Source organism: Ornithorhynchus anatinus, chromosome 6 (assembly GCF_004115215.2).
Source record: "Ornithorhynchus anatinus isolate Pmale09 chromosome 6, mOrnAna1.pri.v4, whole genome shotgun sequence".
Lineage (NCBI taxonomy): Eukaryota > Metazoa > Chordata > Mammalia > Monotremata > Ornithorhynchidae > Ornithorhynchus > Ornithorhynchus anatinus.
In genome coordinates, this window is record NC_041733.1 from 13,687,695 (window position 1) to 13,699,781 (window position 12,087).

A 12,087-nucleotide genomic window follows, 5' to 3' on the forward strand; every position below is an offset into this window, starting at 1 on the left:
AGGAGCAGAGGGAGAGGGGGGAGAAGAGAGTTTAGCTGCGGAGAGGCGAAGGAGGGGTAGAGGGAGAAGAGGGAAAAGGGGAGCTCAGTGTGGGAAGGTCTCTTGGAGGAGGTGAGCTTTAAGTAGGGTTTTGAAGAGGGGAAGAGAATTAGTTAATGCTTCTGCCTCTTTTTAACAAACTTCATCTTCGCCTACATCACACAGAGAATTGTGATACTTCCCCAGGGATTTATAACACAGGAAGATGGGCAAGGGGCCAAAGAAGCCTAGGTGAACCAGAGGTCTCCAGGAACCGTGAAGCAGTGAGGCCTAGTGGAAAGACCAGGGGCGTGGGAGTCAGAAGACCTGGGTTCTAATCTTGGCTCTGCTACTTGTCTGCTGGGTGACCTTTGGCAGGTCACTTAACTTCTCTGGGCCTCAGTTACCTCATCTGTAAAATGGGGATAAAGACTCTGAGCCCCACGTAAGACACGGTCTGTGTCCAAGCTGTTTATCTTGTCTCTACTCCAGGGTTTAGTACAGTGCCTGGCACACCGTAAGTGCTTAACAAATACCATTTATAAAAAAAGTGAGCTTATGTAGATGAGTCAGGTCATTTTAGCATTGAATATAATCAATTCATTCATTCATTCATTCTCTCATATTTATTGAGCGCTTACTGTGTGGAAGAGTACAATACAATCATACACAGACACATTCCCTGCCCATGATGATCTTACAGTCTAGAGGGGGGAGACAGACATTAATATAAATAAATTACAGATATGTATATAAATCATTCAATTGTATTTATTGAGTGTTTACTGTGTGAAGAACACTGTACTGAGCGCTTGGTAGAGGACAATATAATAGATGGTAGACATGTTCCCTGCCCACAATGAGCTTACAGTCTAGAGGGGGTGACAGACATTAATAAAAATAAATTATGGATAATAATAATAATGTTGGTATTTGTTAAGCATTTATTATGTGCAGAGCTGGGATATAATAATGGTGGCATTTGTTAAGCAGCATTTGTTAAGCACTCACTATGTGCAAAGCACTGTTCTAAGTGCTGGGGGATACAAGGTGATCAGGTTGTCCCATAGGGGGCTCACAGTTTTAATCCCCATTTAACAGATGAGGTAACTGAGGCACAGAGCAGTTAAGTGACTTGCCCAAAGTCACACAGCTGGGATATGTAGATAAGTCCTGCGGGGCTGAAGGAGGGGTGAATAAAGGGCGCAAATCCAAGCACAAGAGTGACACTGACAGGAATGGGAGAAGAGGACAGGAGGGCTTAGTCAGAGAAGGCTTCTCGGAGGAGATGTGCTTTTATAATAAGGATCTGAAAGTGGGGAGATGATCATCTACAGGATACGAAGAGGGAAGACATTGCAGCCCAAAGGTAGGTGGTGGGTGAGAGGTCGGTGGTGAGATAACATCGAGGTACAGTGAGGAATTTGGCATTAGAGGGGCAAAGCGTGTAAATCCGGGAGGTGAGGTAGGAGGAGGCAAGGTGATTGAGTGCTTTGAAGCCTACGGTAAGGAGTTTCTGTTGGATGCGGAGGTAGATGGGCAACGACTATAGGTTCTTGAGGAGTGGGGAAACGTGGACTGAACGTTTCTGTGGAAAAATGATCCGGGCAGGAGAGTGAAGTATGGACCGGAGTGGGGAGAGACAGGAGGCCGAGAGGTCAGCGAGGATGTGATATAGTAATCAAGGCAGGATAGGATAAGTGCTTGGATAGACTGGTTTTTGTCTGGTAGGATCTCTTTTATCAGCCCCGTTTTATCATTTTATTTTCTTTCTCCTTTATAAGGAAAGGTTTTGCTCCTACTGGAGAAGGGTTTTTTGGAGTTTTTTAAAAGCAATTCGCTTGAGCTATTTCAACCTCGGGGACATGGTTGTGTTACCTGGTGACCTGTGGCCTCATCAACGAACCTTCACTTTAGGGACCAATGTGTCCTTGCCACACCATCACCCACCTCTATCTGGGGAAGGAAGCAGAGAAGCAGCGTGGCTTAGTGGAAAGAGTATGGGCTTTGGAGTCAGAGGTTGTGGGTTCTAATCCCACTCTGCCACTTTTCAGCTGTGTGCCTTTGGGCAAGTCACTTAACTTCTCTGTACCTCAGTTACCTCATCTGTAAAATGGGGATTAAGACTATGAGCCCCACATGGGACAACCTGATTACCTTGTATTTATGCCAGTGCTTAGAACAGTACTTGGCCCATAGTAAACACTTAACAAATACCATCATTATTATTATTATTATTATTGTTTTCAGGGGATGGGGGCAGGTTTTGGAGGGGCTCCCAGTTTCATTCCACTACTCCAGGGAGCTACAGAGTTGTAGAGAGCCAAATCTAGCTCTAGGTGTAGTATGGCATAACGGTTAGAGCATGGGCCTGGGAGTCAGAAGGTCATGGGTTCTAATTCCAGCTCCACCACTTGTCTGCTGTGTGACCTTGGGCAGGTCACTTCACTTCTCTGTCCTCAGTTACCTCATCTGTAAAATGGGGATGGAGACTGTGATCCCCACAGGGGACAGGGACTTTGTCCAACCCGATTTGCTTGTATCCACCCCAGCGCTTAGTACAGTGCCTGGCACATAGTAAGCACTTCATATCACAGTTATTGGGTACCTCCAAACCCATATAATAAATCTGCCGGGGTCCTACAGGTTCTGGACTCCAGCAGGATACGGAGAGAGGAAGTGGCTGAAGTCCTCCAACATTTTCCTTCCCTGGAAAGGGGCACGGATGGAGACCTTCTAGTCACAGTCTCTCTGGCCTCTATGAAGCTAAGCCGCCTAAGACTTGGATCTGCACTTCAATCTGTGATCTCTGAGAATTTGGCATTCACCCCACTCTCAGTCCCAGTGTGTGTATCTACCAACCTGATTACCTTGTTCCTCCCCCAGCTCTTAGAACAGGGCTTGGCGCGTAGTAAGCGCTTAACAAACACCATCATTATTATTATATATGATATGTTATTTATGTGTTAGACTGTGAGCTCACTGTGGGCAGGGAATGTGTCTATCAACTCTGTCAGGCCTCTCCCCAGGCACTTAGTATAATGTTCTGCACACAGTAAGCGCTCAATAAATGCCATTGATGAGGATTGTGATAACACCTTATTAGGAACAAGCTACAGAGGGAGATTGTGGAATTTTTTTTTTAAATCTCAGTGAACAGAAAGAATAGACAATCACTTGTCCTGAATGATTTAGGAATTCATGTGCCTAAAGGGAGGCAGGGTCTTAAACCAATTGATTTTTTGGGGTGGTAGCTCTGTGTTTCTATTTTACAGGAATATTTGAAGGTAATTTTTAGATGTTACAAATACTCCTGTGTTCAGCATTAAGAGAAGTTATTTCTAAGGGCAATTTTCCCAAATGTATTTCCTGCTCTGTCCTCTACCATAGCCTCTGTTCCTCCACTACTGAAGGAATGTCAGGAGATAGCCAAGTCAGAAGCACTTTGATTCTCACCCCATCGCTGCAGCGCTTTTGTATATATCTTTATACTCTACTATTTTCTCTTTCTGTAATTATTTTAATTTCTGTCTGTAGACAGCAAGTTCCTTGGATAGCATCTACCAGCACTAATCTATTATACTTTCCCAAGTACTTAGTATCTAACTCTGCACACAGCAATTGCTTTGTAAATACCATTAGCTGATTAACAGAGATTTTGGTCCCCCAGTGTAGCTGTATTGAGAACCTAATCCCAGATTTTAAGGCCTCAGTCCATATAGATTAATATGTTTCGATGCACTCTGGCTAGTATCCATGCAGTAGAGAAGCAGCGTGGCCTAGTGGATGGAGCATGGGTTTGGGAATGAGAAGGACCAGGGTTCTAATCCTGGCTCTTCCACTTGTCTGCTATGTGACCTTGGACAAGTCACTTCACTTCTCCATGCCTCAGTTACCTCATCTGTCAAATGGGAATTAAGACTGTGAGCCCCATGTGGGACAGGGCCTGTATCCAAAGCGATTAACTTGTATCTACCCCGTGTGCTCAGAACAGTGCCTGGCACATAGTGAGCACTTAATAAATACCATTAAAAATGCATGGTTAATTCTTTGTAGTGAGTCCCCATATAAATATAATGATTTCCATTAGGGTTTCCCCCTCTCATGCCCGCATTCTTTTTCCCTTCTCAAGTTCTTCTTTGGAGAGTTCCAATCGGCAGAAGTTTGTTGATGCTATCGGTGACCCAGTAATCAGATGTAGCTGTTCTTAATCATGTCAGACAGATCCTACACCAACTACTGAGCAGCCAATTAGCATCCACTCTCTTTGGCTTCTTCCTTCTTTGTGGAGAAAAGCAGAAAAAAAAAAAAGAGCTCCCACATCAGACTGCTTCAGGGTGTCCCTGGAAAAACAGAACCTTGAGTGCCAAAAACCAATCAATTATCCATCAGCCCCGCAATCCCTGTAAATGAATTTGATGTAGCGGTAACTAGTAGGGCATCAAAACAGAAAGGCTATTGGTTCATTTTCATGCTGCTCCACTCCTTTCCCTCAGCCCTCTGCGCTGTAAAATGAGGAGTGTAATTTCGTGGTCTGAGCCTCATTCTTTGGAACTCTATGGGAAAATTCCTGTGTTGTGTCACCGAACACTGGATTTCACAGCCCAGAATGCCAGCTGGCCAGTATCGAACACCCACTGAATGCAGAGCACACAGAAGTGCTTCCATAAGAGAAGTGAATAATCCAAAAAGCATCTGCCATTTGACTGTGAGGGAGATCCTCAGAAGAAAATGCTGTCATTTTATTTAGATTGGGGAGAGAAGCCTACAAGTCAAGAAATCTGACAGTAGGAAGTAGCTTCACAGATGGCCAAGGTGATGTTTCCCCTCCAAAGAAGGGGAAACACCCCTGCCCCCATTCTAGAAATGCTTGTCAACTCTAAAACTTTCCTCGGCCTCACCCAGCACCTTTTACATACCACCAATCGCGCCCCTTCCCAACACAGGGCTTTCCTGCTAGTCACTCTGGATTCTTTTCTGTCCAACAACCGATCTCTGGATCGGCTTACAGGCATTGCTGTTGAACAGAGAAAGGCATTTCAAGGAGGAAGTTTTCGGCGCAATCTCTCTTCTGGTCAAGCGGCTGACTCTGTCAGGCTGAAGGAAAGCTTCTGTTGTAGTGGGCAGGGCAGGGTGAGCCGGAAATCAAATTCCAATTTTCGAATGGTCTGTCTTGCGTGGGTTTAAATCAGAAGTGATGTTCAGATAGATTCTGAAGGGAGTTTACTTCATTTTCAGAATCAACTCAATCTCATTATTATCATCCTCAAATGGTCTTATGTGTATGGGGCTGAGCTACACTGAGAAATCTCTTTTCCTCCTCTTTCCCTCACGTATTGCATCCGACGGCCACCATGGTGCTTAGTAAAGCTCCGGTTAAGACTTTGGCATTTAGAGCGTTTTCCTTCATTGAGTGAATTCCTTGCTGATGAATAAGTCCCTGAGGACGTGCGTTCTCCATCTTCGGAACAGATGAAGCACGCTGTGAACTCTCAAAACAGTCAAACAACCTTCCTCCCCTCGTCCCCCATTCAGATGTAACAACCCTAAATTCGGTCTCCCTAGCTTCTGGCATCCCTAAGCTTTGCTTCAGTGGTGGACGTCCAGTACCAACATCAAGAATGGACCCCTCCTAAATGGTTGGGATCATCAATCCAAACCAGCTGGGTTTTCCCCCATTTTTTACATACGCCCAAATAATTTAAACAGATCGTTTAAATGGTAAACCCAAATAAGCATATGAATACGGTCTTACATTATGCACTTTCCTATGACTTTATGGAATAATTCTTTTATAAACCAAACCTCACCCCAGAAATCCCATTTTTATAGTGTTAAGTGAATACAGGTTACTTTAAAAAAGAGAAAGAGAGAGAGAGAGGGAGAGAAGCTTTTCCATGGAACTCCTACCACAAACTTATATTTCACCACCACCTAGGAAAGCTAGAAAGAAGAGAATTATGTCCGTGTTACAGGCTCCTGGTCACCCCAAGTGGTCAGATTTTAGTTCCAAGAGGAGAGAGCCGAGATCACAGCCCTTTGTAAAATGTTTACTGAATTTAGAATTACTTTTTCAGAAAGTAATCACTCTTAAAGAAAAAAAAAATCCTCACAGCCTGTCCGAGGTCCTCGGGGATGCTATATCTTCCCAGCTCAGAATTCTGGGCCTGGAGAAAAGTTCTACTTCCTCTCCCATTCATCATTCCTCCTTGTTTGGTTCTTATTCTTCTGGGCTTCTTACAGATATCTGCTGTGGCCCTCCATTCCAACCACTGAACCTACCAGCCACCCCCTATTCTTTGCTTTCTAATTTCCAGAGTCACATTCTTGACAAGACTAAGAGCACGATAGAATCACCTGAGAATGGCATGACAGATAAAACCCACAAGAGTGGCATGTTTTGGACTCAGGTAAAGTTGCTTACAGTCAGGTTCTGGGGTAAATTGGTAAGCAGTATCATTGTATGAGTTTGAATACTGCATTTGTATACAGACATCCTAGATTCATATAGCTTACAGTCCATTAGAGAGTAAACTCCTTGGGGGCAACCAACTCTATTAAGCCCACCCAAGGGCTTAATATAGGGCTTTTCTGCACACAGGAAGCATTCAATAAATACCATCCATTGATTGAGCTGAATATACTCATCTCTACATCTCTCCTCACAAAGTTTCAAATTCACAAAGCGCAAGTAGGCTCATACTGCACCTGTACAAAAGACGTTTCAACTGCATATCCTCCAGCATGCTGTGGTTAAACCAGTCTTCCTGCTGCCCCAAAAAGAAAAAGGCCACAAGACAAATGTGTCTTCTGAGATGCAGACAGAGCAAATGTGCAATTTCCTTTACGGTGAAGGGGATAAGGAGAGGGGGGCGGGGTTGGGAGGGAGAGGAGTGAGGGAGGGGAAATAGGGAATGAAACTTGAAGGTTCTTAAAGACCACATGGTGGTAACATGGTTAAAATGTTCAAATTTCAGGGTGAAGAAAAAGAGAGAAATAAGCAAAATTTTAATGCCAACCATCCCGGGGCCAACCAGATCCCTTCACCTGCTAGTCAAGGAGGCATATCCCTAGAAATGATTTTGTATTTACCCTTTTTCTCTTTTCCCCACTCCCCAACTCGTGCAGTTTGTTGCTATTACGAAAATAGCCTTTCCGTACTTTACATTACAAACTGCCCCGGATCCTCACAGAAAGCTGAACCATCCCGCCCTACCTTGTGATTTCTGCCAGCTAAAGGACAGCAACAATAAACTGGCATTTTTACAAGAGTAAAACCCAACCACCAAGTCAGCTTTCTGAGGCTGTCCGAGTAAAACCAACCCCCAAGTCGGCTTCCCGAAGCAGTCGGCACTAATTCCCTGGCAGCTCTCAATCCTGGCTCTTAGGGCTTTTCATGTCAAGAAACTTACCTGGGGGTCCTTCATTGCTAGCTCACCCGGGGAAGCCACCGGTCTTAAAGAGGTGCAATTAAAACTAAATAGCTGGGCCAAAAGAAGAAGGAAAGTGAAACTGACTTCAGATCTTTCCTTGCTCTGGATTTAGAGTTTGAATCGGTCCTCTCCCTGGTTACTCAAGAATCAATCCAGCGAGAGATGGTTAGAACAAGAGCTGCGAGAAGAAAGGCACCTTAGCCCCATAACTTAACCTTCTGAAGTTCAGTCCCCCTTTAGGAGTTTCTCGTTTCCTCTGGAGTCTTTTCCATCTTTAGAGCTGCCTAGCTGAACGGCAAGTGAGGCAGAGGTGCTGAGGCTGTTGCTATTAGTATTGGTAAACTCGGCTCTGAATTCCCCTTCTCTCTAGCTGGGGCATTCTTTCTACTTAGTCACCTCGCCTTGGGGCAGCCCCATTGCATGTGGGGCTTCAGCCAGCACTTTTTCTCAGTCATTTGAAAATGAAAATTTTCAGATTAAACCTCTCTCTCACCTTCCCCTTTTTCTGCAAATGAGACCTCGACTTAAGGGCTTTTCTTTCTCATTCTCCATCAGCAGACACTGAACTACCCACTCCACGTCTCTGTTTCTTGAGGCCCTCTTCTCCACCCCGATTTATGAGGGGATTTTCCTCTTCCCATAGGGTGACAGCTGAGCCCTGTCGATTTGCTTTAGTGAAAGCTGCCCAGCTGTTTTCTTGTCAGAGACGAGTGAGGTCCCAGAAATGGAAATAATCCTCCTCCACCAGAATTCTAGAAACAGATTTTTCAGCACTGAAGCCAATTACAAGAAAAGAAATAGGGTGGGGGGGCCACCCCTATTTGTTTCTAATTCTGTCCAGGGAATTCTCACTCACTAATTCGTTCATTCATTCAATTGTACTTATTGAGCACTTACAGTGCTCTGCACAAAGAGCGTGGGAGAGTACGCTATATCAATAAATAGACATAATATTGCCTGTCCACAACAAGCTTACAGTTGGGGGAAGAGGGGGGAGCGGGCAAATATTAATATAAATAAATACATTACAGATAGGTATACAGGTGCTATGGGGCTGGGTGGGAGGGCTGAATAAAGGGAGAGAGTCAGGGCAACTCAGAGGGGAGTGGGATAAGAGGAAAGGAGGGCTTAGTCAGGGAAGGCTTCTTGGAAGAGATGTGCCTCCAAGACTTGGAGTGGGGGGAGAGTCATTGTCTGCCTAGCTCGTTCCCAATGCCGGCTGTTCTGCCATCTCATTTTCCAGCTCAGAATGAGACTGAGCCACTCCTTACTCCTTCCACACCACCCTCACCCACCACCTTCAGTGAAGAAATTGGGGTCCTAATGCTTCCACCTATGGGCTCTCCTTTTCGACAAAGAAGGAATTCATCCAAACAGCTCCGTTCATTGTTGGGTATTAATCTAAGACGCTCGCTCTTCAACTTTGCCCATCACTTTTCAAGGAATCAGTCAGCCAATCAATCAATGATATTTATTGAGTGTTTACTATTCATTCATTCATTCAAAAGTATTTATTGAGCGCTTACTATGTGCAGAGCACTGTACTAAGCGCTTGGAATGAACAAGTCAGCAACAGTAACTATGTGTTGAGCACTGTACTAAGTGCTTGGGAGAATACAATTCAACAGAGTTAGCAGACACGTTCCCTCCCCATAATGAGCTTAAGGTCTAGAGGACGCAGTCCCAAGAGCTACAGTAAAAATGCTCGCTTTCCAGCGCGGCACAGCAATGAATGCCAGTCACGAAGAGGTGCTTCAGAGTAGACCCAAATTCCACTAAAAACTGGATGCAGTTAAATAGCATCCAGCTCACATAGGTTGCTAGTAATCCAGTCATCACAAAGTAATAGCCTATGGATACTCCCCAACTCTGAGGAAACATGATGGGGTGCGGAAAGGTTTCTGAACCCAGAACCTTACGTTTCAGCTCTGGTTAAGGCCACTGCCCTGTAATACGCCTTCAAATTCTAGATAATCTCAGTTTCTTCATCTCTTCAATAGGTCTGTCCTCCAATGCCACTGACCTCCAATTTGGCCTTTATTTTTTTTTCTGTGGAAACACAAGGGAACGTGTCTCTGTTAATGTGGAAGATGAAAAACTCAAAGCGAATATCCGATAAAGGGTAGCAGATCACAAAAGTAAGCACAGAGGTCACAAAAAAGATAATGTGTGGGGAGGAGGTTGAGTTCCTGTTATGATCCAACAGCTGTTCAGACCTGTAAAACTTCAAGCTCTGGAATAGATGATACTACTCTCCTCTCTAAGCTCAGCACCAAAGTCGATTTTTTTTTTTTAGGGAGAAAAAGCATTACGTATAGATACTGTGAGATCCTTGTCAGGTGCTCTGAGATCTGAGGAAATGATTATCCTGTGTGAACAGGTGGTAGATAAGTAAAAAGACATCACAAGCATTAGTAACCCTCTGGATTCCCCATTCATAAATGAGATCTCTTTTCTTCCCTGTGATAGAGGCGCTGGAAATTCTGAGGTTTCCAGAAGACCACTCCTTTTCCGCCTCCAGTAAGGGGCTACCGATAATTGGGATCTCATGAATTTCTCTCAGAAGTGGACAAAGAGTCATCAACCTAATTGAAAACGTTCTGAACATTCCAGGTAGCAAGTGCTACTCAGATAGATTAGCTTCTCTTGTTCTCAAGGGACCAGGAAAAGAAAATAAAAGTAGAAAATAATAAAAATAGAGAAAAGACTGATATACCTTGGCTTTCAGGTTTGAACGGTACCCAACGGGAACGATTTAGGTGAGTTTCTCTATGGAAGTATAAAGGATGGTGTGAAAAATATTACTTCCGGCACACAGCTGGAGCTCAATAAATATGCTGATTGGTTGATTGACTTCCTTGCATCCACAATGACAGACCTGTGAGAGTAGCTATTTAAGAGAAATAAACGTGGAGAGTAGCTATTTAAGAGAAATAAACGTGGACGTGCTCACGCTATTTGGACCCCATGACGTACCCCAAACGCGACCCACCAATCTTGAGTGGCAAAGCAGATGCCTGATACAAGCAATTTTTCTTTTCTACACTTCTGGGGTCTATGGCTGGCTTGGAAGGATGGAGTGGGGGCCCAGGGCAGAGGAGGAGATTAGATAAGATTCCTCAGTAATGTTGATCCCGGAGTTTAGAGAAAGGCTGAAATGCAAGGATAGCTAGAAAACTCTTCAAGATCCCTCCACTTCTCTTTTTCTAACCTGTTTGCTCTCCTGAAAATCTTAATTGAACATTTATTATGAGCTTAATCCTCTCTCTCTCCCTCCTGAAAATGTTAAGTGCACAGTTATTCATTCATTCAATAACTTTTATTGAGCGCTTACTATGTGCAGAGAACTGTACTAAGTGCTTGGAATGTATAATTTGGCAACAGAGACAATCCCTGCCCAATGATGGGCTCACAGTCTTATGAGCTTAATCTTCCCTCTCTCCCTTCCTCCCTAAATTTCCCCCATTGACAGAGATGCCAAAAATGCCCTTTCTGAGTTCCTCCAAAACAAAAGATCCAGGAACATAGTGCTGTGTTTGATGTGTTGGATTTTATGAGCTGTAACTACAGAACAGGGGAATTTGAGGGAAGACTTCTTTTCTGAAGCTTCTATTGGGTGATTTATTTTATTCATTTATTATTGGATTTTCATCTCCTGCTCCTTGAGCCAGAAAGCAAGCACCAAGACTAGAAAATGATAAAATGCAGGGGAGGTTTTGTTACAATCCAACAGGGCACAATATTATTACTATTACCACCACTACAATTAGTATTAGTTCTATGAATACTAATATTACAAAATACAAATACAGTTCTCTTCCTTTATGAAGTGCAGAAAAGAAAAAAAATTAAATATTTTTCATGATAATAACAAAAATGTGATTTTGGTAAACGACATAAAAGGAGAAAGCCTACTAGTTCTTATCCTCTTGAGGATACAATATTTTGTTTTTTTGTCCTCTCCCCCACCACCCAAAGTTCATTTTTAGTCTTTTGAGCTGAAAACTCTATGGTGAGATCCCTAATTGATTTTAATTGGACACTTTTTCAATGTGCCAGATGGAAATTGCTTGAACAAATTCCCTCTGCCTCATTACCCAGGTTTGACAAAGGACCATCAATCATCCAGAGCACTTCTAGAACTGTTTTCCATGACCTGTTACTTGAGCACTAACTCCTACTCACATCCACTTTTCTTTCCTCCTCCTATCTGTAAATTATTTCAATGCCTCTGTAGATGGCAAAGCCTTTGTAGGCAAAGATCATTAAATGCGCGTTAAATGCGTTCAATACATACTATCGATGAGTGACTGCTTGACTTTTTCAAAATCCCCTTCTACATTGCTTAGAGACACATAAAACAACATGAATCAATCCTTCAATCAATCAATCATATTTATTGCATACTTACTGTACACAGATAACTCTACTAAGCTCTTGGGAGAGTACACTGCATCAGAGTGCCTAGACACATTCCCTGCCCACAACGAGCTTACAGCCTAGAGGGGAAGACAGACATTAATATAAATGAATAAATGAATAAATTCCCGATATGGACATAAGTGCTGTGGGGTTGAGGGAGGGATGAATAAAGGGTGCAAATCAAGTGTACGAAGAAGGCTTAATGGAGCTTCTC